This window comes from Triticum urartu, chromosome 7A (genome assembly GCF_056163025.1).
Source record: "Triticum urartu cultivar PI428250 chromosome 7A, HENAU_Tu73, whole genome shotgun sequence".
NCBI lineage: Eukaryota > Viridiplantae > Streptophyta > Magnoliopsida > Poales > Poaceae > Triticum > Triticum urartu.
The window spans coordinates 302,170,346-302,193,165 of NC_141879.1; positions in this window are offsets into that span (position 1 = coordinate 302,170,346).

The following is a 22,820-nucleotide window of genomic DNA, read 5'->3' on the forward strand; positions in this document are numbered from 1 at the left end:
CGTCGGGCAAGCTCCTCCCGTAGGGCAGCTATTTAAAGGAGGCTAGACGCCGGGCAAGAATCACACCACTCTGCCGCTCCCCATCTCCTCCTTCCACCATTTTCTCCGCCCTTTCGATGGCACCCGATGAGCAGGAAGAGAAGTTCTCCAGCATAAAAGTCTGTTGGGTGCCTACCGAGCCCGCAGGATACAAGCTAGGAAACTCGCTGCGAGCGGCGGATCAAGGATTTCAGACTTTATCAGTTGATTATGAGAATTTGTCCAATGAATTTTTGAAAAGGAATCAAGAGCTCAAACCATTGAAGGAATCCTATGATGATCTTAAGAAATAAAATGATTCTCTCTTTGGCGAACAAACTGATACGTTTCCTGATGGATTTGTGTCACCTTGCCAAAAAAATTTAGAGCATAGCAATGTTGATTCCACTGCCGATACATCTGCAACTGCTGAAAGAAATGCAACTATTGTTATTGTTGAAACTAAATCCTCCTCTAAGGAATATGTTGCAATTTCTGATGAGAATGCTAGGTTGAATAACTTGCTTGATACTGGAATGCTAAAGAGTCTCAAAGGGCACCAGACTCTTTGTGATGTGCTCAAGAAGTCGATTCTTCACATAAATCCTAGAAAGGAAGGTTTGGACTTCAAGAGAAAACTAAATGCTGATGGTACTTACTGGACCCCTGTATGATATCCTAGGACAAATTGGTCCTTGCCAATAGAAAAAAGCTCTCGAACCTGCATTACGATGTGGATATGACTGTCCCATTCCTGTTCATGATGATGTGTTGCTTGACTCTAACTACAAATTGTTAAAGCAATAGAATGGTAGTGTTTTTGCTCGGTATATTGGCACTAACTGCGGGACATGTTCTCCCAGGAAACAATTATGGGTTGGGAAATTCATCATTTGAAAAACTTCATGTTACTGCCAATCTTACCATGTAGGGAAATTATCTTCAAGGAAATGAAAATTCTTTGTAGTATGGTTCTGCTTACTCCTTGAAGAGAAATGTTTTTGCTCGGTATATTGGCACTAACTTCAAGATAGGTTCACCAAGAAGAAAATATGGGTTGAGACATTCATCATTTGAAAAACTTCGTGTTACTGCCAATCTAACCATGTAGGGAACTTATCTTTGAGGAAATAAAAATTCTACGCAGTATGGTGTTGCTTACTCCTTGAAGAGGAATGGATTAAATAATCTTCAGAAGGAGTACATGCATACTTCTTCAAATCATTGTGCATGTCTCTGGAAATAGATTCAATTCCTGTTCTTATGATTATGCTCACACTTCACACATGAAAAATTCCAGAGTTTCTCGAAAGAGAATGATACCTGGTCGACCGAAAATATGGTGTTTGAACATGTGAGTGGTGAATACTAACTAATCTTTCTTGCAGGAAAAATGCCTCAGGGCGTCACATTTTGTATCTTATGCCACGAGATATAATTTTTGGTGGAGGGGAATTACTCTCTTTTTTGAAAGGAATTCATTCCTACCCCTGTCTACCTTCTGCTCATCTTCAGTTATTTGTTTGAGTCATTAGGTTTCCTTTTTTGTCTCCTAGTTTTCCCTCTTTTGCTTTGTTTCTTAGGATGTTCTTCTGTTCTGGATTTGGTGTTTCATCCAATGAACTTATCATTCATAGCTATCTGCTTTATTTTGATTGTTTATCTTGCCGAGAGATTCTGTTTCGTACCCTTTCCCCCTCTAGTCATTCTCGCCCAAATCTACGCTTCTAGTTGTGAGTACGCAATTTGTCAAAAATGCATTTCTCACTGACGTCCTTGGTCACAAGAAGTATGTCTCAAAATTAATCTATTTTGGTGAAAGCCCTCGAAAGGTTGGGCCTCCCGCTCAAGCCTAGAGAAACCACAGTGTTTGGTTGCCGCGTGACCATGATTTCCACTACTCGATCAGGTGTGTTGAATCTGAGAGTCCAGTTCATGCGAGCCGCCAATCTCCTCGGGCAGTTGTGTATTTTCCCTATAAATACCCTTGTCATCTTCCTCGGGCGGTTCTACACTTCAATCATTCCATCGTTTTCGCTCCACCTCAAACCCCCGAGCCCAAGCTTGAAGCAGATCCGATGAGCAACTCTGTCATGCAACTCGGGTAGAATGTCGCCACATTTTGTCACCGTTGACTTGGTAATCTTTCTCTTCGCGTTGCCATAGTCGATCTCCGTCACCGGGAGTTAGGGTACGGAGATCCGAAGGGAGAGGAGCACGGAGGAGTTATGCATATATTAGGTCTAGGATTGAGTCTTGCCCCTGTGGCATTTGGCGCTATGCCCAGGTGGAGCGTGCCGACGCCCGGTGTTAGAAATATGCCCTAGAGGCAATAATATTTGTGTTATTATATTTGCATATTCATAGTTAAGAGTTTATATTATATGCTATAACTACTATGATCATGGAATATGCAATTCAGTGGAAAACTCATATGCACGTGTGGAATGATAAACGGTAAATAAAAGGTTCCTAGTCTGGCCTCTAAGACTAGCTCAAGTGTTCTTGGTGATCACGTTTTATGTATCTTAGAATATCGTTAAGTGTAATGATAGTCCTAAAACAACATTGAGATTATGACGTTGGAAGAACGATCATATTGAATCGACCCAATCTTGTTTGTTATGAGTTGAGTTAATATCGTCTGCATTCAATTGTAATAACATGGAGTGTTAGCGTGTGATATTGCTCCTTACACCATGAGAGTATCATGGTGACTTCTTACCATACGATGGGCTTTGGGGTTTCTCAAATGTCACATGTAACACGGTCATCATAACGACAACTTACAGGTTCATCACAAAGTTTGACAAGTGATCAGAAAGCTCGAGAGTGGGATTTGCTCCTCCGACAATGGAGAGATATTCTTAGGGCCCTCTCGGTGTGATGGCACCAATCATCGTCTGGCCAGACACATGTGAGTTCGTCACGGGGATGCCGGAACACAATAACGAGAAAGAAGAACAAAACCGGTAATGAGGATTTCGGTATAGTGAGTATGGTGATGACTCAGGAGGATACTGATGCATCCCAGGTTTTGTGAAATATCGCAAAGAAAAGGTAACATCACATGATAACCAAAGGTTCACTAGAATATTATTTGTGTACTCACAGGGACCTATGGACGTCCATGGTAGCGCTGTCGGTCATTGCAGGAACAGTTTCGTCCATGTCTGTGAGTTACCGAACCTACGGGGTCACAAGCTTAAGGCAATCACAATGTGCTGACTATTAGTAGGATGGGACTCATGAGAATATATTTGTGGAATTATTTCATGAATATTTGGAATAGTTCTGAGAGGATACGAAAGCATTTTGGGATCACCGGAAGGGTTTCGGTGAGTATCGGGTAATACTGGGTATTACAGATATATATTATATATATATAGGTGGAAAAAGTTTCTGGAGATGTTAAAAAGTATATATATATTGGTCTAGAAGTATTTAGAACATTTTATATTTAATTTAAATAACAATGGGCCTAAAAAGGCAGAGAGGTGGAAGGCAACTTGGGCCAAAGAGGCCCAAGTGGGAAAGTGCCTCCCTTCCCTAAGGAAGGGAGCCGAACAAAGGGGGGGCGAACTTTCCCTCCCCTTGTGGCACCCCTCCTCTCCCCTCCAACCTATATATACTAGAGGATTTCCACCCTTAGGACACATAAGTTTTGGAGCCTCCTCTAGTTCTTCTAGTTCTAGTTTTTGTTGGTCCTAGTTCACTAATTAGAGCTAGGCTAATCCTCTTGTCCTCATAAGTATAAGCCTAGTATGGTTCTAGTCTTATCGTGGAATTGTCACGGCAGATGTCCTAGCAAAAGGAATTAGTCGTAGGGACATCGCAACTAGGAAGCTTAAAGGGGTTAATCGGGACAAAGGACACGAGCGGTTTATACTAGTTTGGCCCCTTACGATGAAGGTAAAAGCCTACGTCTAGTTGTGCTGGAATTGCTGGGATTTTGATGACCAGGGAGCGAATCCGCTTTGCCTGGTTTCAAGTTGTTGTTTTCTTGCCCTAAGCCGCCGCCAGGTCGTCCCCTTATATACACGGGTGGACGCCTGGCAACCTACAGAGTCCCGGCCGGCTCATAAAACATGTCCGGCTCGGTGACTTCTTTGTATGCCTTTCTTTACAAGTCTTTCTTTACATACGGTGGTTTACAATATTGGGCTTTAAGCCGCCTCTGGGCTTAGGCCTTCTACAAGTCTTAATAAACCATCACCTTGAATATTACTGGGCTTCTTTTGTAACCCGCCATTGGGGTTGACCCGGCCCCTCCTGGGCGGGTCATACATGGTAGCTATATCCCCAACATTAGGCCCCAGGTTGATTTGAACTTTGTTCTTGTCAATCTTCAATACTTAGAAAAAAATCCATCTATTACTGTTTTGCGAAAGCCTTGTAACTCGCAATGACGTCATCTCCGGATTTTTCGGAAACCCACCACCACGTCATCTTTTAGCGGATCTTTATCTTTAATGCCTTCCCGAAAATCGAGGCGCCTGGGTAGCTGGATAACCATGTTTTGGTCTCCTCGTTTTTCGCGCCCACTTATCAGTCTTTCACCTTATAAATAGGCACAACTGGCCTTTCTTCATTCTCCCCCTTCTCCATCGTCTTCTTCCTCTCTCGCAACCCTTCTGTCGCTCGAGCTCCGCCGCCGCCGCAGCGCTCATCGTCGTCCTCAAGCTCGGCCGCTGCATCACCCTGAGCTGTCCAGAGAAACGGCGACGACCCTCCGCAACAGATCCGCGTCCGTAAGTTCTTGCCTTCTCACACCTTTAGATCTGCATTAGCGTTTGCGAGTTCATCGGTGTTCTTCACTGTTCATCACGGATCTTCTTGTAGTTCTTCCTCCATAGCCTCTTCTGATCAAAAAGGAACACCTAACTCGTGCGGTAGTTGTTTTGTGTCCATTTTTTATACCAGTAGATCCCTTTTTCCTGTACCGATGCCTCATTATAACTCACGAACTCATATGTACTAGATTTTTAGGTCTAGAATATTTTCGTTTTAGAACGGCCATTTGATCCAAAATAATAATGATAGCCTGGTAAACTTGTTTGCGCCAACACTTAACCATTTTTTGTTTCTAGCATCCTTTGAATATCTTTAGTCATGGCGGCTTATGACTCCGGCTTTTCTTTATATGTCATTAGCCGTTCTTTAAGCCGCTATGATTCATCTATATCATGATCATGAACCTGTAACTTCCTCAAATAAATTGAACCGGCAAATTACTTTCTTTTCAGCTTCCCCTCTTTCATCATGCCGTCAAAAGCACCGACAGTCTGCAACTGGGTCCCCTCCACAGTAACTGAGGATAACTTAAAAGAGTTTGTCACCATTGGATTTTTTCCAAAGGAAAACCTTATGCCTTATCGTGCTCCTGACCCGGACGAGGAACATCCTAATCCCAAAGACGGTGAAGTTATTGTCTTCACTGATCACATGAATCGGGGTTTTTCACCACCCGGCTCAAAGTTCTTCAGAGACGTTCTTCATTTTTTCAAACTTCACCCTCAAGATCTTGGACCCAATTCCATATCCAACATCTGCAATTTTCAAGTTCTCTGTGAGGTGTATCTTCAAGAAGAGCTGACTGTGGAACTCTTCAGAGAGTACTTTTATCTGAACCGCCCGGATGAGTGTACCAACGACCCTAGCTTGGAACTCGGTCGAATCTCAATTCAGCGCCGACAGGGCGCTGTTTTTCCCTTAATAGTCTTACCGAGTCATCCCAAAGATTGGAATCAGACCTGGTTCTATTGCCAAGATATGTCTCCAGCCAATGAAAAACCACTGCCAGGTTATCGCGCGGAGCGTCTGGATTCCAAGTTTGTGCTCCTTGACAAACTTACTGCTGCTGAACGCAAGAAGCTTATTCCATCTATTAAAAGGATTAATGCCTTATTGGGGAATGGCTTAACCGGAGTTGACTTGATCCGTTGCTGGATCTCATGGAGGGTCATCCCTCTAAGCCGCCGATCCAATTTGATGTATGAGTATGGTGGAGGCCCAAATAACTCTCCGCGTCACAACTCTGCACAACTAACTGAAGAAGACATTGTTGCAATGTCAACCATCCTTGTGAACGGTAAATATGAGGACTGCAGTAAGGTTGGGCTAAACCCCTTCTGCAAACTTAACCCGGCACCAGAGGTAAAAAACCCTGACCTCTTTCTCTTTTTGTGTTTTCCTCAGTAGTTTTAAATACTTGCATGACCTTTTATCCTGTTTATTTGTTTACAGGCCAAATCCGACTTCTGGAAGGCCAAGTATGACCATGAAGCTGCCAAGAAGGCTAGAGCCGCGGCCATAGCCGCCAGGAAGATGACCCGGAGGTCCAAGAAGAAAAGGAGCACTGCTTCGGACCAGTTGAAGCTTGATGATGATACTGAGTCGGAGGTAGCCCTTGACTCCCTTGGCTAGTTTTTTAATAACCTTATTGACACTGACTATTGCCAGGACGACATGGGGGCCAGCCAAGCCATAGAAGAAGAGGTAACTATTTCCTTCGACCCAGCCCATTTTCCAAGACAGAAACTTCGACTGGTAACCCGGAAAGTAATGTTTTCCCACCCTTTGGCTTATTTGGACCCTCATTTTCTTTTGAAAAAACAACAACATGAGAGCCGCCGTCAGGCCCGGAATAATGACGACGGTGAACCGCCTTCCGTTTTACAGCAAACTCCTCGAAAATGCCAGAATGAGGTTCTTTCATCTTCATCTTTTGCTTTCATTAATGAATCTATTCCCTTGCCTCACTGAATTTATTTTACCTTTTGCAGGAGGTTTCTCGCTCTTCTGGCGACTCATCTCAGACTCAGTTTCCGGCTTTCAAAACTGCTCCTGCTAAGGAAAAATCAGCTTTCCTCTGTATCTTTAAAAACTGCATCCTTACACTAACTGTCTCATAAAACTTTTCTTAGAGGCCAAGCCAAATCCAAGAAGGCCAAGGTGATTAAGCCGTCAAAAGACCCGAACGTTCCTACATATGAACCGGCCATGCCAACTCCTCCCTCTGAAACTGAAGCACCTGAAGACCCGACTATTCATACTCAATTGGATCCTCCTGAGTTGTCAGCCGATTAGATCACCCTTAATCCGACTATAACTGAACCATCTAGTTCAGATAACCCGCCAACAACTTCTGACACTGACGTGTTGATTACTGGTAGCCGATTTGTTGAATCGGGGACTCGCACTGTGTTAGCCCGGCACACTGCTAAGCAAGAAGCCTCGGAGAAGCAAAAACGTGCATTTTGATATTTCTCACTACACTCATCTGAATGCTAGTGACATACTTTCCGGCTATCTCAGTCATGTTCATTCCAGCCATGAGTCGGAAATTGAGATGGTCAAGCAATTGCAGCTAAAATATGAGGTATGTTCTCCGGTTCACTTATACTCTGCCAGCCCCAAGTCTTCAGATGATGAACCTGAATGATCTGTAGACTTTATGATATAGGTTGATACTTTGTCTCTAAGTCCCACAAAGTAGCGTAAACTTCACCTGTAGTCCCCAAGGGCCGGCTCAATTTATCATAAATGAACCGGTACTTAACTTCATAACTGTCCTTTACTAGTCCAATAAGTATTGCAACCCGGCTCAATCTTGAAAAACTTTCTGAATATCATGCATTAGCCCCCAAGTACCAAGTGTTGTTACTTTGTAAAACACTTGGGACTTGAAACATATAAGAGTCATAAAAAATTGCTTTGACAGACATTAGCCCCCAAGTGTCAAGTGGTATTGCGGTGCAAAGTACTTGAGCCTTGAACCCTTATAACTTTTAGTTTAAGCCTTGACACACCTGTGTATGTTTTGTAGAACACCCTATCTAAATAGGGCTCCCAATTGACTGAGGTAAAGACCCGGCTAGCGGATCAGGAGGCAGAAATCAAGACTGCTGACTCTAAACTCCAATTGAGTCTTTCTGAGACGAAAAGTTGAAAACCAGCTTGATTGCAAAAAAGAAATCATGGGCCGAAGAAAAGACGCTCCTGATACAACGTGCTGAAACAGCTGAGGCGGCTCTTGAGGAGGTTACTACAGAGCTCACCGGCTTAAAGAACCGGGTGTCTCAAATGGTCTCCGCCATCTTTGGTAAGTCATCTGTATTAATCACTTATACCTTCTTTTGACCCGGAATATAAGCCGTCTGCTAAGCCTTTATTTAAAAAACACTCACAGGTCCACGAAGCAAAAATCCGAGCCAAGATAGTGTGACCAAATTGAAGGCAGTGTATACCTTAGTAGAGCAATTGTATACTGGCGCTCAACGAGCACTTGCCACCATCTCCCCTGCCAACCAAGGACCCAACCGGTTGAGCGATGTCTTGAAGAAGTTATCAATCTTACCCGCCAGGTTTCAAGAAGTCAAACGATCCTGTGCCAGAGCCGGAGCCCTGACTGCCCTGAGCCGCTCCAAAGCCTAGGTGCCAGATCTAGACACGGTGGATGTGGCTAAGGGGTACCCTACTATGAAAGAAGACGGGACTCCATTTGATCAAGATGACTTCATTGCCTGTGTGAGGGGAGTTCGACCTCAAGCTACCATTCTTGGAGATGAGGCCAGCATCAATTAATATCAGCCAGGTTTTGATATGGAGAATAAGAAGATGGCGACTCCCTCTTATAAGGTGATAGATCTTATCCCGCCGGTTCGTCAACACACTTTTGCTCCGGAAGTTGACCCGGCCGGCCTGATTGATGATGAGGCAGAGTTCATTGCTTTGAACAGCTTTGATTGGTCCAAGCCCAGCTTCCAATTAGTAGAAGGAGACGAACCGGTGAGGGGAGAGTCATAACCATCTTGTGGGCTCTCAAAGCCTTGTAATAGATTTAGCTTAAAAAACTGCATGTGTTGCTTATGCCATCGCACACAGAATGTTGCATATTACTCTTTGCCAACACATCTTTGATTATATCTGCAATGTTTTAACTTTGCTCCTAAAAATGAAAGAGTTGGCCCGACGGTTTAACACCGGACGGGTAAAAAACACCCGGTATATGTCTTTATTTGAAAAGATAAATAAGGCTGAAAAAACCTGTTCGTGAACAACACTGTCATACCTGTGTTTCTGGACTGCCGGTTTTCATGATCCGGATGAAGAGGTTGATGACCCAATCTTTTTGAGAAGTCAATGCTTCCATATAACTGATAACTATCATGCCTTTGGCGGCTTATTGTCAATTAATCAAGCCGGCTTAAATAAAAATTATACTGATAGTTTAAATTTGAGACAATAAAAAACCAGTAAGACAAAATGGCAGATTTCCAACAACATAAATTTGGGGGTTTCTAATTCAAATACGATCAGTAAACCAGACCAAAGGGGTTAAGCTAAGATTCGAATATGATCATATAGCCCCCAGTGGCCTTGGCGTTGCGCCGATCGAGAGGGTACCGACAACTATGTTCTCTTTGGTTCGAATATGACCTATGTTTGAACAGGAAGCCCCCAAATGACCTTGAGAGGTTTTTAACGACCCTGATTCGAATACGATCCAAGTCGGACCTAAAAAGGAGTTAAGCTATGATTCAGATACGATCAAGAAGCCCCCTAGTGAGTTTGGCTTTGAGTCAATCAAGAGGGTTACGGCAGCTATGTTCTCTTTGGTTCGAATACGACCTATGTTTGAACAGGAAGCCCCCAAGTGACCATGAGGTTTATAGCTAGATTCGAATACGATCATAAGCCAGACCAAAAAGGTTAAGCTAGATTCAGATATGATCAGCCCCTTAATAGTCATGTAAATAACGAAAAAAGTAAAGATATATGATTTTTGAAGAGGAAAAAGGCAGAGGTCCTGCTTTATTACTTATCATAATATATACAACGTCAAAGTATGTACATGACGAGAGCCGGTAGCTCAGGTGTAGTATGGCCGAAGCTGAGCAATGTTCCAAGGCCGGCGGGTCTCCTCCTCTGACTTACATGAATGTTTGTGCTCTCGAACGTCAATGAGGTAATATGACCCGTTGTTTAAATTCTTGCTGACCACAAAGGGCCCTTCCCAAGGCGGGGATAGTTTGTGTGCATCCGACAGATCCTGGATGAGCCAGAGCACCAGGTCACCTTCTTGAAAGGTCCTAGACTTAACCCGGCGGCTGTGATAACGGCGCATGTCCTGTTGATAAATTGCTGATCGAGCCGCCGCCAAGTCTCTCTCCTCATCTAACAAGTCAAGTGCATCCTGTCGGGCTTGTTCATTATTAGCTTCAACGTAAGCCGCCACGCGAGGCGAATCATGAGGATGTCACTAGGAAGCACTGCTTCCGCTCCATAAACCATAAAGAAATGTGTATAACCTATAGACCTGTTAGGAGTGGTGTTTATACTCCACAACACGGAGGGTAATTCCTCTACCCAACAACCCGGCGTCCGTTGTAAGGGAACCATAAGCCGGGGCTTGAGACCTTTTAAGATTTCCTGATTTGCCCTCTCAGCCTGACCATTAGATTGAGGGTGAGCTACGGAAGAAACATCAAGCCGGATATGCTCACGTTGCAAAACTCCTCCATAGCACCTTGGGGCAAATTAGTGCCATTGTCAGTGATAATGCTGTGTGGAAAACCAAAGCGAGAAATCACCTTTTTCATGAACTGAACCGCCGTGGCTGCATCACATTTACTCACTGGCTCTGCCTCAACCCATTTTGTAAATTTGTCAACTGCCACTAAAAGATGTGTCTTTTTATCCTTGGACCTTTTGAAAGGTCGAACCATGTCAAGCCCCCAAACTGCAACGGACAAGTGATTGGAATCATCCGCAACTCTTGAGCCGGTACATGCGCTCGTCGTGCAAATTTTTGACATCCATCACACCTACTGACCAGATCCTCTGCATCAGCATGAGCCGTTAACCAGTAAAAACCATGACGAAAAGCTTTGGCCACAAGAGACTTTGACCCGGCGTGATGACCACAATCCCCTTCATGGATCTCACGAAGTATTTCTTGCCCTTCTTCAGGAGAAACACAACACTGAAATGCTCCAGTGACGCTGCGATTGTACAACTCTCCGTCAGAAATTGTCATTGACTTGGACCGCCGGGTTATCTGTCGGGCCAGAGTTTCGTCCTCTAGTAACTCGCCCCGGGTCATGTAAGCCAGGAACGGTACTGTCCAATCTGGAATAACACGAATAGCCGCCACTAACTATGCCTCCGGGTCAGGAATGGCCAAATCTTCCTCTGTAGGCAACTTAACAGATGGGTTATGTAAAACATCCAAAAAGGTGTTAGGTGGTACCGTCTTACGCTGAGATCCCAACCGGCTTAAGGCATCGGCCGCTTCGTTCTTTCTGCAGTCAATGTGTTCCACTTGATAACCCTTAAAATGCCCAGCAACAGCGTTGACCTCGCGGCAATAAGCCGCCATGAGAGGACCCTTGGAATCCCACTTGCCTGACACCTGTTGAGCCACAAAATCTGAATCGCCAAGGCACCGGACCCAGCTCAGACTCATATCTTTAGCCATTCGAAGACCATGGAGCAAGGCTTCATATTCTGCTGTGTTGTTAGTACAGGGAAACATCAATCACAACACATAACAAAACTTGTCCCCTCAAGGAGAAGTTAAAACAACTCCAGTCCCCGAGCCTTCCAACTGTCTGGACCCATCAAAATGAATCGTCCAATATGTGTTGTCTGGTTTCTCCTCTGGCATCTGCAACTCTGTCCAGTCATTAATGAAGTCAACAAGTGCTTGAGATTTGATTGCAGTACGTGGAATATACTTCAAACCATGAGACCCAAGTTCAATAGCCCACTTGGCGACTCGTCCTGTGGCTTCTCTATTTTGAATGATGTCTCCTATAGGAGCAGAGCTAACCACAGTGACTGGGTGACCTTGAAAGTAATGTTTAAGCTTCCGTCTTGCCATGAACACCCCATAAACGAGCTTCTGCCAGTGTGGATATCTTTGTTTAGATTCAATGAGCACCTCACTGATGTAGTAAACCGGCCGTTGGACCAGATGTTCCCTGCCAACCTCCTTGCGCTCCACGACAATGGCCACGCTGACCGCACGTGAGTTAGCAGCTACATATAACAACAACGGCTCTTTCTCAACCGGAGCAGCAAGAACCGGTGGCTCAGCGAGCTGTTTCTTCAGACCCTCAAAAGCAGAGTTAGCAGCATCACTCCAGACAAAGTCATCTGCCTTTTTCATCATTTGATACAAAGGCATCGCCTTCTCCCCTAACCGGCTTATGAACCGGCTTAAGGCAGCAACGCGACCCGCCAAACGCTGAACGTCATTGATGCACACCGGTTTGGCCAGAGATGTAATCGCCTTAATTTTCTCCGGATTAGCCTCAATACCTCTGTTAGACACCAAAAAACCCAAAAGTTTGCCAGCTGGGACTCCAAAAACACATTTGGACGGGTTAAGCTTCATCTTATAGACCCGGAGGTTATCATAGGTTTCCTTCAGATCAGTTACCAAGGTTTCCTTCTCTCTGGATTTTACTACTATGTCATCCACATAAACATGAACGTTATGCCCAATCTGATTGTGAAGACAATTCTATACACATCGTTGATAAGTCGCTTGGGCACTTTTCAGTCCAAAAGGCATAGACACATAGCGAAGGCTCCAAACAGAGTGATGAAAGCCGTCTTCTCCTGGTCTTTAACTGCCATCTTGATCTGATGATAACCTGAATATGCATCCAAAAAACTCAAACGCTCACAACCCGCCGTAGCATCAATGATCTGATCAATACGAGGGAGAACAAAAGGATTGCCCGGACAGGCCTTGTTCAAATCGGTGTAATCCACACACATACGCCAGGTGACATTCTTCTTGAGTACAAGCACCGGGTTAGCCAACCACTCTGGGTGAAAAACTTCAACAATGAACCCGGGCGCCAAGAGCGGGGCCACCTTTTCTCCAATGGCCTTGCGCCTTTCCTCGTTAAACCGTCGAAGAAACTGCCTGACCGGCTTAAACTTTGGATCAATATTAAGAGTGTGCTCAGCGAGTTCTCTCGGGACACCCAGCATGTCAGAAGGTTTCCATGCAAAGATGTCCCGGTTCTCACGAATGAACTCGATGAGCGCACTTTCCTATTTTGGATCCAAGTTGGCACTGATGATGAACTGTTTGGATGAGTCGCCAGGCACAAAGTCAACCATCTTGGTGTCATCCGCTGACTTGAATTTCAACACCGGTTCATGCTCCGTAGTTGGCTTCTTCAAAGACGTCATGTCTGCCGGGTCAACATTATCTTTATAAAACTTTAACTCCTCTGTCGCACAAACAGACTCAGCATAAGCGGCATCACCTTCTTCACATTCCAGGGCTATTTTCCGGCTTCCATGTACTATGATGGTACCTTTATTACCCGACATCTTGAGCTGCAGATACACATAACACGACCGAGCCATGAACTTGGCATAAGCCGGCCGTCCAAACAGAGCATGATATGGGCTTTTGATCTTAACCACCTCAAAAGTTAACTTCTCAGCCCTGGAATCATACTCATCCCCAAATGCTACTTCCAGTTCAATCTTACCAACTGGGTATGCCGACTTACCAGGCACAACGCCATGAAAAACAATGTTGGATTGTTTAAGACTCTTATTAGTCAACCCCATCCAATGAAACGTCTCATAATAGAGGATGTTGATGCTACTGCCTCCGTCCATGAGCATCTTAGTGAATTTATATCCACCAACCTCAGGTGCCACCACCAAGGCCAAGTGACCCGGATTATCAACCCGGGGAGGGTGATCTTCCCTACTCCACACAATAGGTTGTTCTGACCACCTCAAATAATGTGGAATCGCCGGCTCAACGGCATTGACAGCCCTGTTATGAAGCTTTTGGTCCCTCTTGCATAAACTAGTGGTAAATACATGGTACTGCCCACTATTCAACTATTTTGGGTTACTCTGATACTCGGACTGTTGCTGCTGTTGTTGCTGATTACTTTGGCCGGGTTGCTGATTATAACCACCCTGGTTACCCGGATGGCCCTGACCGTGAAAATCGCCTCCGCCTGAACCGGCGCCCGGGCCAGGAAAGCCGCCTCCGCCTGAACCGCCGCCAGGTCCGTGGCTAGCATAAAACATGTTGGAATTTTTAAATGCCTTCATGATCATACAGTCCTTCCACAGATGGGTAGTTGGCTTCTCCCGGGTGTTGTGTCTTGGACAAGGTTCATTCAGTAGTTGCTCGAGGCTGGGACCTGACCCGCCTGACCGAGGAGGTGGCCTACCCTTGCGCCGTTGGTTGTTGCCCTGTGCATTGGTGTTACCCACAAACTCGTCAGCCTTATGTTTAATACCTCCTTGATTCGCCGGGTTATGTTGATGACCTTTGTTGTTGCCGTTCTTTTTTCCCTTCCCTGTGTTCTCTTCATCCGACGCGGGATCCTTGGTACTGTCAGAATCAACATATTTGACCAGGGCCACCATCAACTGGCCCATGTCATTACAATAACGCTTGAGCCGCCCCAGCTTCTGTTTTAGAGGTTCAAAACGGCATTTTTTTCTCCAACATTAAGACCGCAGAGCCGGCATCCATCTTATCAGATGAATGTATTATCTCCTTGACTCGGCGCACCCAATGGGTTGTGGACTCACCTTCCTCTTGCTTACAATTAGTCAGGTCCACGATTGACATAGGTTGTTTACATGTGTCCTTGAAGTTCTGAATGAACCGGGATTTTAACTCTGCCCATGAGCCGATGGAATTGGGTGGCAACCCTTTCAACCAAGTGCGAGTTGTTCCATCCAACATCATAGTGAAATACTTAGCCATCGCTGCATCGCTGACCTCCAATACCTCCATGGCCATCTCATAACTTTCAATCCATGCCCCAGGCTGCAAGTCGGCCGTGAAATTAGGCACCTTACGAGGCCCTTTAAAGTCCTTGGGCAAGCGCTCATTACTTAGAGCCGGCACCAAGCAAGGGACACCTGCTGTTCTTGTGGCCACTCCTGCCTCAACAGAGGTTGCCGGATAAACCGGAAAAGCCTGATGAGCCGCCTGCTCAGCTTCTAGTTGAACCGCCCACTTAGCCTCTTGACGGATTCTCTCCTGATCCGCCAAGTTAAGGGTTCCACAGTGTGCCGGCTCATGCCTGCGTAGTTCGTTACGGCGTTGGGCATTGCTCGACATAGCGGCTGAGTCCATATGGCTGCTATAGCTCGGGCTTCGGCTTAGGCGAGGGGTTGAATGGATTCTGTCCCGACTGTAAGAGTACGCATCCTACTGTGCCAGAGCCGTCTGAAGAAGTTCTCTCACCCTTTTTGTTTCAATCGCTGTCGGAGAGTCGCCTTCCATCGGGAGAGCCGCCAAACGAGCCGACGCGGCGATGAGATTCTCCAAAGGGTTAGAAAAGTGACCCGGTGGTATTGGTGTGTCATGAGGCGGAGCAGTATTCATACGGGGTGGCTCCATGGCCCGTGGTTGAACCGGCGCCCCAGCCCTGGGTGTCGTGGTCCGGTTTGCCTCTGGCGGGTTACTTGGATCGGCCCCGGGGGTGTGGAAGAGATTCCTAGGGTCGTAAGTCAGAGGCAGACATGACTAAGTTTTCTGATGCCTTCTCCCCATGACCTCGTTTGACACGTTCATATCCACCGAGAGCCGGAAAGTCTCCGCTTGAAGCTGCTGAGCACGAGCATCCAAAGCCGCCTGCTCGACAGCCATCCTGACCTCTTCTGCTACTAAATTTGCCTTGGCCTGTGCCATCTCTTCGCGTAGTCGTGCCACCTCCGCGTCATGCTGAGCCTTATCCGCCGGCTCCACTACAGCGGCCAACAGAGCCGTCAACTTATCCATGAGGTCCATTAGCAGTTGAGCCGGGGGGGCGCAGGGTCTCCTGACCCGGCTGCTGTTGACCCGATGGTTATTGCTGCCACAGCCGTAGAGTTCTGCCCGGGTTGAGTGCCAGCCATGAAAACTCCGGCTCGATTCGGCGGCTCAGAGACGTCCGGAATACTGCTGCCATCGGAACAGCCCCCAAGCACGCCATCTTGTAGCTGATGCAAAGAATCTGTCTCGTCTAAGGACGACTCACCGTCAGAACAGATGGTTGTCTCACCGCCATCCACTGATTCTTCAGAGAACTCACCTCCATGGATGCAACCCACGAAGGCATGTCTTACGGCAGGTTGAGCCCGGGCGGATCTCGCGCACTGAGCCGTCTCGATGAGGTTGGTGCAGACGTCCGGCTCCGGGCCCGACTCACCGATCCAGCCGATGAAGACATGGATTCCGCCAAAGGGGACCTGGTACCCGTACTCAATTGAGCCGGCCTTGGGGCCCCAGCCTTTGTCGTTGATGTAGAGCTTGCCGCGACGACTCTTGGTCATCCGGCCCACAGTGTATCCCTTGAGCCCTTCGAAGTTGCCCTTCAAGAACTCAAATCCACCGTGCGCTGGCCCCACGGTGGGCGCCAACTGTCGTGGAATTGTCACGACAGATTTCCTTACAAAAGGACTTAGTCGTAGGGCCATCGCAGCTAGGAAGCTTAAAGGGGTTAATCGGGAAAAAGGACACGAGTGGTTTATACTAGTTCGGCCCCTTACGATGAAGGTAGAAGCCTACGTCTAGTTGTGCTGGAATTACTGGGATTTCGATGACCAGGGAGAGAATCCGCTTTGCCTGGCTTCAATTTGTTGTTTTCTTGCCCTAAGCCGCCGACGGGTCGTCCCCTTATATACATGGGTTGACGCCTGGCGGCCTACAGAGTCCCGGCCAGCTCATAAAACGTGTACGGCTCGGTGACTTCTTTATATGCCTTTCTTTACAAGTCTTTCTTTACATACGGTGGTTTACAATATTGGGCTTTAAGCCGCCTCTAGGCTTAGGCCTTCTACAAGTCTTAATAAACCATCACCTTGAATATTATTGGGCTTCTTTTGTAACCCGTCATTGGGGTTGACCCGGCCCCTCCTGGGCGGGTCATACCTGGTAGCTATATCCCCAACAAGTCTCCTCCCTTTAATTCTCCGACGATGATTAACTCTGGATGGCGAAGCGCTGCCGGATCGTGAAGACTGCACGCTTGCAACCAAGTAGAGAGGACGTGCTTTCGGTCTCCGGTTCGAGGGGCTGTTTGTGGGCGGTACAAGGGATCGTTCATCGATGGTTTGAGGGACTCCAAGTACGATTTACAACGACATGTTCTTCTTTCACTGCAACTTGGTGACGGTAACGACCGTGATCTCAACCCATTATGCATCTTCATATTGATCTTGGGTGATCGTAGGTGCGGAAATTTTGTTTTCTCCTACATTTCCCAACAGTTGCATCATGAGCAGTTTTATGTGTAGATGCAGGTTACGATCTAGATCACATGTGATTGTGAGGGTTGATCTTATTGCTATGCTTCCCTCGAGTGTTGCTTTGGTTTAATTCATCGACAGCATGGTGTCGCTATGTTACAAGGTTCTGATAATAGATCGGCTCTGGCCGTCGACGATCTGCTAATGAGTTTATGTATATCATGTGGTATAGCCTTCGTCATGATAATGAGTTTATGTATGATATGATTATATGTTGTAATGTTAAGTGGCCTGCGCGTCACGACATGATGGCTGGAGACACGAGAATGCCACATTAATGTAAAATTCATAGATATAGCCTACATGTTATAGGTAACGATGGCAACCGTACACAGAGGACCCCGAAGAGGAGAAGGTGTATTTGGTGCGGGATGAGGAGCTATAATTTCATGCCACGGCAGAATTTATGAATTTGGTGCCATGACAGTGTTGAAATGGTCGGCACGACAAAATTTTCTGAAATTGCCGCCACTGCAACGTTTTTTAAACCATTGCCATGGAAATGAAATATTAGCCGTCACGATGCTTCAGCAGAAGGTTGAAGGTGATCATGGAGGATTCCCAAGGCCCAGGGCTATACCATATCATGCTTTATGAATTGCTTGAGATGTTTATCCCTTTGTTGTTTGCACCCATTGATTGTGCCGTATTCAATTATAAGGGCGATCTCTCACAGTAAGTATCAAGTTAAAAGGTGCTCTTCCTAGTGTTGCAACCGTCTATAACATGTAGCATTACGGAGTGCGTCATGTCCACATGAGTACAAACGGGGCGTGAAGTGTAAGAAAAGCGAGGTCAGACCGAGCAAGCAGATAACACTCGGTTGTCTTGAAGTTCTTGCTGAATCATTCTGAGCTCGGAGCACAAAACATCGAAAGATGAACAAGAGTCATATGGAGATATGATCGACAATAGTTTGCCTAGCGGTCAAAATTCCCGTCATCAGTGATGTCCAAGGTTGTCAGAATCATGATTTTGAATCGAATCGGAGCTCTGATGGTAGTATCACAAATAGTAGAATCTTCACTATTAGGATCGTAAAAATGTAGATTATATGAACTAAAATCGTAGAATTAGAGGGGTTAGTTTGGATCGTAAAGTCGTAGAATCGTATAACAGAATCGTGATTCCGACAACCTTGGTGATGTCCACATCAATGACTACGAACTACATTAGGATCTTGAATCACTCACTATCAATTATGAGGGATATTGATTTGAGTGGGAGCGCATTTATGTATTAGTTAAGTTTAATCACTAGTGCAAATTAATTATGAAGGATATTTATGTGTAGTTTGCATTATAGTTGTAGAACTATGGCTCACGGTTCCACATTTTTGTTGAAATTGATTGACTGTTATTTATCTGGTTGAATCTTTATGATTGAGAGGATCGTCCTCTAAGAAGTGCCAAGAAGGATTTTCTTTCCTACTGCATGCTTGCAATGTTCTCCTGCTAATGCTATGGATGACAACGTAGCTTCAAGCGACATCAAATGGAATTTCTGGCACCGTTGCCGGGGAGGATCTTCAACATATACCAGGTTCCTAATCACAAATCTCATCTCCTTGCAATTTACATTATTTGCCATTTGCCTCTTGTTTTCCTCTCCCCCACTTCACAAAAAAATGTCGTTTTATTCGCCTCTCTTTTTCTGTTTGCCGTTTTCTTGCCGGATCTGTCTTTGTGTGCAACCTTGTTTGCCATTATTATCATTATGGATAGTTCTTCCTCTATTGCTTGCACTCCTGAGAATGAAGTTCTCAACTTTAAACAAAGGGGAGGAGGAAATTTAAAAGATGCTTGGTATAGGATTTGCAATGCTCATAATAGATCTACCCGTAAGCAATCCACTGTTGTTCTTCTTCGATGCTTGGTATACGATTACCGATGGAAATTTCTTGATGTGTCCCTCTCTTGATGCTTTTAATGCTATGGGAAATTTAGTGGGATCACCACCTCTCATGATTAATGAAACAACTTTGACTCTTGAGTATGTTATGGAAAGACTAGATGCTATTGAGAAGAAAATGCTCACCGAAGATAATATGGAAATTATAGATAAAAAGATGCATAATTTTGCCACTAATATTGGTCAAAACCGGGAGATATTCTTAAGTTGTTAAAAGATAAGGGTACCATAATCCATGAAAGAATAGAAGAAACTACGTCTTGGATTGATAAATTAGAAGAAATCTTTAGTAATCTAAGCACGGCTTTTGCTTCCGCTAAAACTATCGAGAAAACTCCCATAAAGAGTGGCAGATCCAAGAACAAGGGTGCAACTAATAGTAATAGTAATAAAGGAGATCTTAAGATGATTAGTATTCACCCGGATTTTGTTGAAGTGATAAGAGATCCCTTTTGCAAGAATGAAATCTTCAAATTTACTCCTAGGAGTATTGCTATTGAAAGTATTTATGCTAAATCTCTAAAGGATTCTAATTGTTTGATTGAAGAGTTGGATCAAGATGACAAAACATAGATCCTTGCTTTATGCCTAGCTAAGGGCGTAAAACTATAGCGCTTGTTGGGAGGCAACTCATTGAATAAATTTTATTTTTGCTTTTTTGTTTTTCTATTCTTGAGTGTTAGCACAATTATGCTACTATCATGATTGTGTTTTTTGTGTTTTAATTAGTGTTTGTGCGAAGTAAAGCCTTTAGGACCTTCTTGGGTGATAGTTGTTTGATTTTGCTGAAAAAACAGAAAGTTTTGCGCTCACAAAAACAATTATCATTTTTTACCAGAGAGCGATAAAATATCCATTCCAATTACAGTAGAGCAATATACAAAATTTTTAGGCGGTCCTAATTTTTCAGAATTTTTCGAGTTACATAAGTATTGGAAATAGTCAGATTACTACAAACTGTTCTGTTTTGACAGATTCTGTTTTCTTTGTGTTGTGTGCTTATTTTGATGGCTCTATGGTTTTGTTTGATGAGTTTTTGCCATAGAAAAGTTGGAATACAGTATATACAATGCAAAAAAATATGAATAGGTTTGATACAACACTTCTAGTAGTGATCTATTTTTCTTACACTAACGGATCTCACGAAGGTTTTGTTGAGTTTTTTGTGATTGATGTTTTCAAGGTTTGGGTTATCTTACGATGGATGAAGGAAGGATAGAATCCCAAGATATTATCCAAAAATGAGCAACCAACTAAGCTTGGGGATGCCCCTGAGTGGCATCCCTGCTTTCTTCCAACGACTATCGGTATTTTACTTGAAGCTATATTTTTAGTCATCACATGATATGTGTTTTGCTTGGAGCGTCTTGTATGATATGAGTCTTTGCTTGTTTTATTTTATGTTTTAAGTCATCAATCCTTGCTGGACACACTTATTTGGGAGAGCCAAAATTATGTCATGACTTGTGAGAATTACTCTCTATGCTTCACTTAAATTTTTATGAGCTATGGACTTGCTCTAGTGCTTCGCTTATATCTTTTTTAGCACGGTGTGCTTTGTATTTTTTGAAGAAATGCTCTCTTGCTTCACTTAGATTTATTTTAGAGTTAGTAAAATTTTCAAGAAATTCTCTCCTGCTTCACTTAAATTAATTTGAGAGAAATAAAAATTATGCTCATGATCTTCACTTATATTTGTTTGAGCTTATGAAAAGCAACACATGAAAATTAGTCCCAAAGTGATAGATATCCAAGAAGGATATAATAAAAACTTTCATGAAGATCATTGGACAAAATAAACTTGATTCTTTGTAATAGTTTTGAGATATGATGATGTGATATGTGAGTCATCTTGATTAGTAATTATGCTTTAGTAAGAATATTGGTGTTAAGGTTTGTGATTCGCTATGCAAGTACGAAAGTCAATAGTCATGCAATGAAATTATATCCTACTTGTGGTGCATAATTCCGTGTTATTTATGCTTAATGCTTGCTTATGAGATTATCCGTTTCTTGGTTGGTCGCTTCTCGATCTTTTGCTAGCCTTCATTTTGCACCAAGTATGATCACTACTTGTGCATCCAAAAACCTTTAAACCAGTGTTGCCACATAAGTCCACTATACCTACCTATATGCGGTATTCTTTTGCCGTTCTAAGCAAATTTTCCTGTGCCATCTCTAATTTTCAAAAATAAACTTCTCTTTTGTGTGTTCGTTTCGCTCGTGGAGCAGTGAGGGGTGGCTAATATTTTTCATGCTAGATGTGTTGTTCTCAAGATGAGTGTTTATTCACTTGTCATTGCACGAGATTAAGTCAAAGGTATTAGGGATGCCCAGTCCCTAAATGCAAAAAAATGAATTTACTTTATGTTGTCAAATAATAAATTCCTTGGAAAGTGTTGGTATGGAGGGCACCCGTGGATACAGTTAGCCATGGAAAGTGAAAGTATGGTGGAAAAAGGAATAAACTTTATTTTCTGTTCGGCAACCACCTATGATATATCTATGCATGGAAAGTATTGGGAACTCTAAGTCGTTTTCATTGGTGGGATGGATACACCTCCAAAATGTTTTTATCTCTAAGTTTTTTTTTCTTTGAGCTCTGGCACCTCTTCAAATCCCTACTTCCCTTTGCGAAGGGCCTTTCTTTTCCTTTATGAAATTTTTATTTTTGAATTTGAGTCTCCATCTTCTCTTATAAAAGCACCAACTAGGAGGCAATATGATCATACTTAAGTATTCGAATGTGTTTCATGAATGGATCAATGGTTGAGCATGATGGGCTAGGGATAACTTATTTTAGTGTTGATATTTTGAAAGACATGGTTGCTTGTTGATATGCTTGAGTATCTAAATTATTATGTCAAAACTAGACTATTGCTTTGAATCACATAAATGTCCAATTTTCCATGCTATAAAGAAAAGAATATGATATGACATGATAGGCAACATTCCACATCAAAAATTCTGTTTTTATCACTTCCATACTCGAGGACGAGTAGGAGTTAAGCTTGGGGATGCTGATACGTCTCCAACGTATCTATAATTTTTGGTTGTTCCATGCTATTATATTATCAATCTTGGATGTTTAATAATCATTTTATAGCCATTTTATATCATTTTGTGGTACTAACCTATTGACATAGTGCCAAGTGCCAGAAAATCAATATCAGACGGAGTCCAAATGCCATGAAACTTTACGGAGAATTTTTATGGGCTAGAAGGAACACAACGGGCCCTGGCTGCGCCTGGGGGGGTGTCCCGAGGGGGGCACAACCCACCAGGGCGCGCCAGGAGGCCCAGGCGCGCGCTGGTGGGTTTTGCCCACCTCGGGTGCCCCCGGACCGCCTATTTTATCTATAAATACCGAAATATTCCCAAAACCCTAGGAGAGTCGATGAAATATTGATCCAGCTGCTGCAGAGTCCAGAACCACCAGATCAAATCTAGACACCATCTCGGATGGGGTTCACCACCTCCATTGGTGCCTCTCCGATGATGCCTGAGTAGTTCTTTGTAGACCTTTGGTTCCGTAGTTAGTAGCTAGATGGCTTCATCTCTCTCTCTCTCTCTTGATTCTCAATACA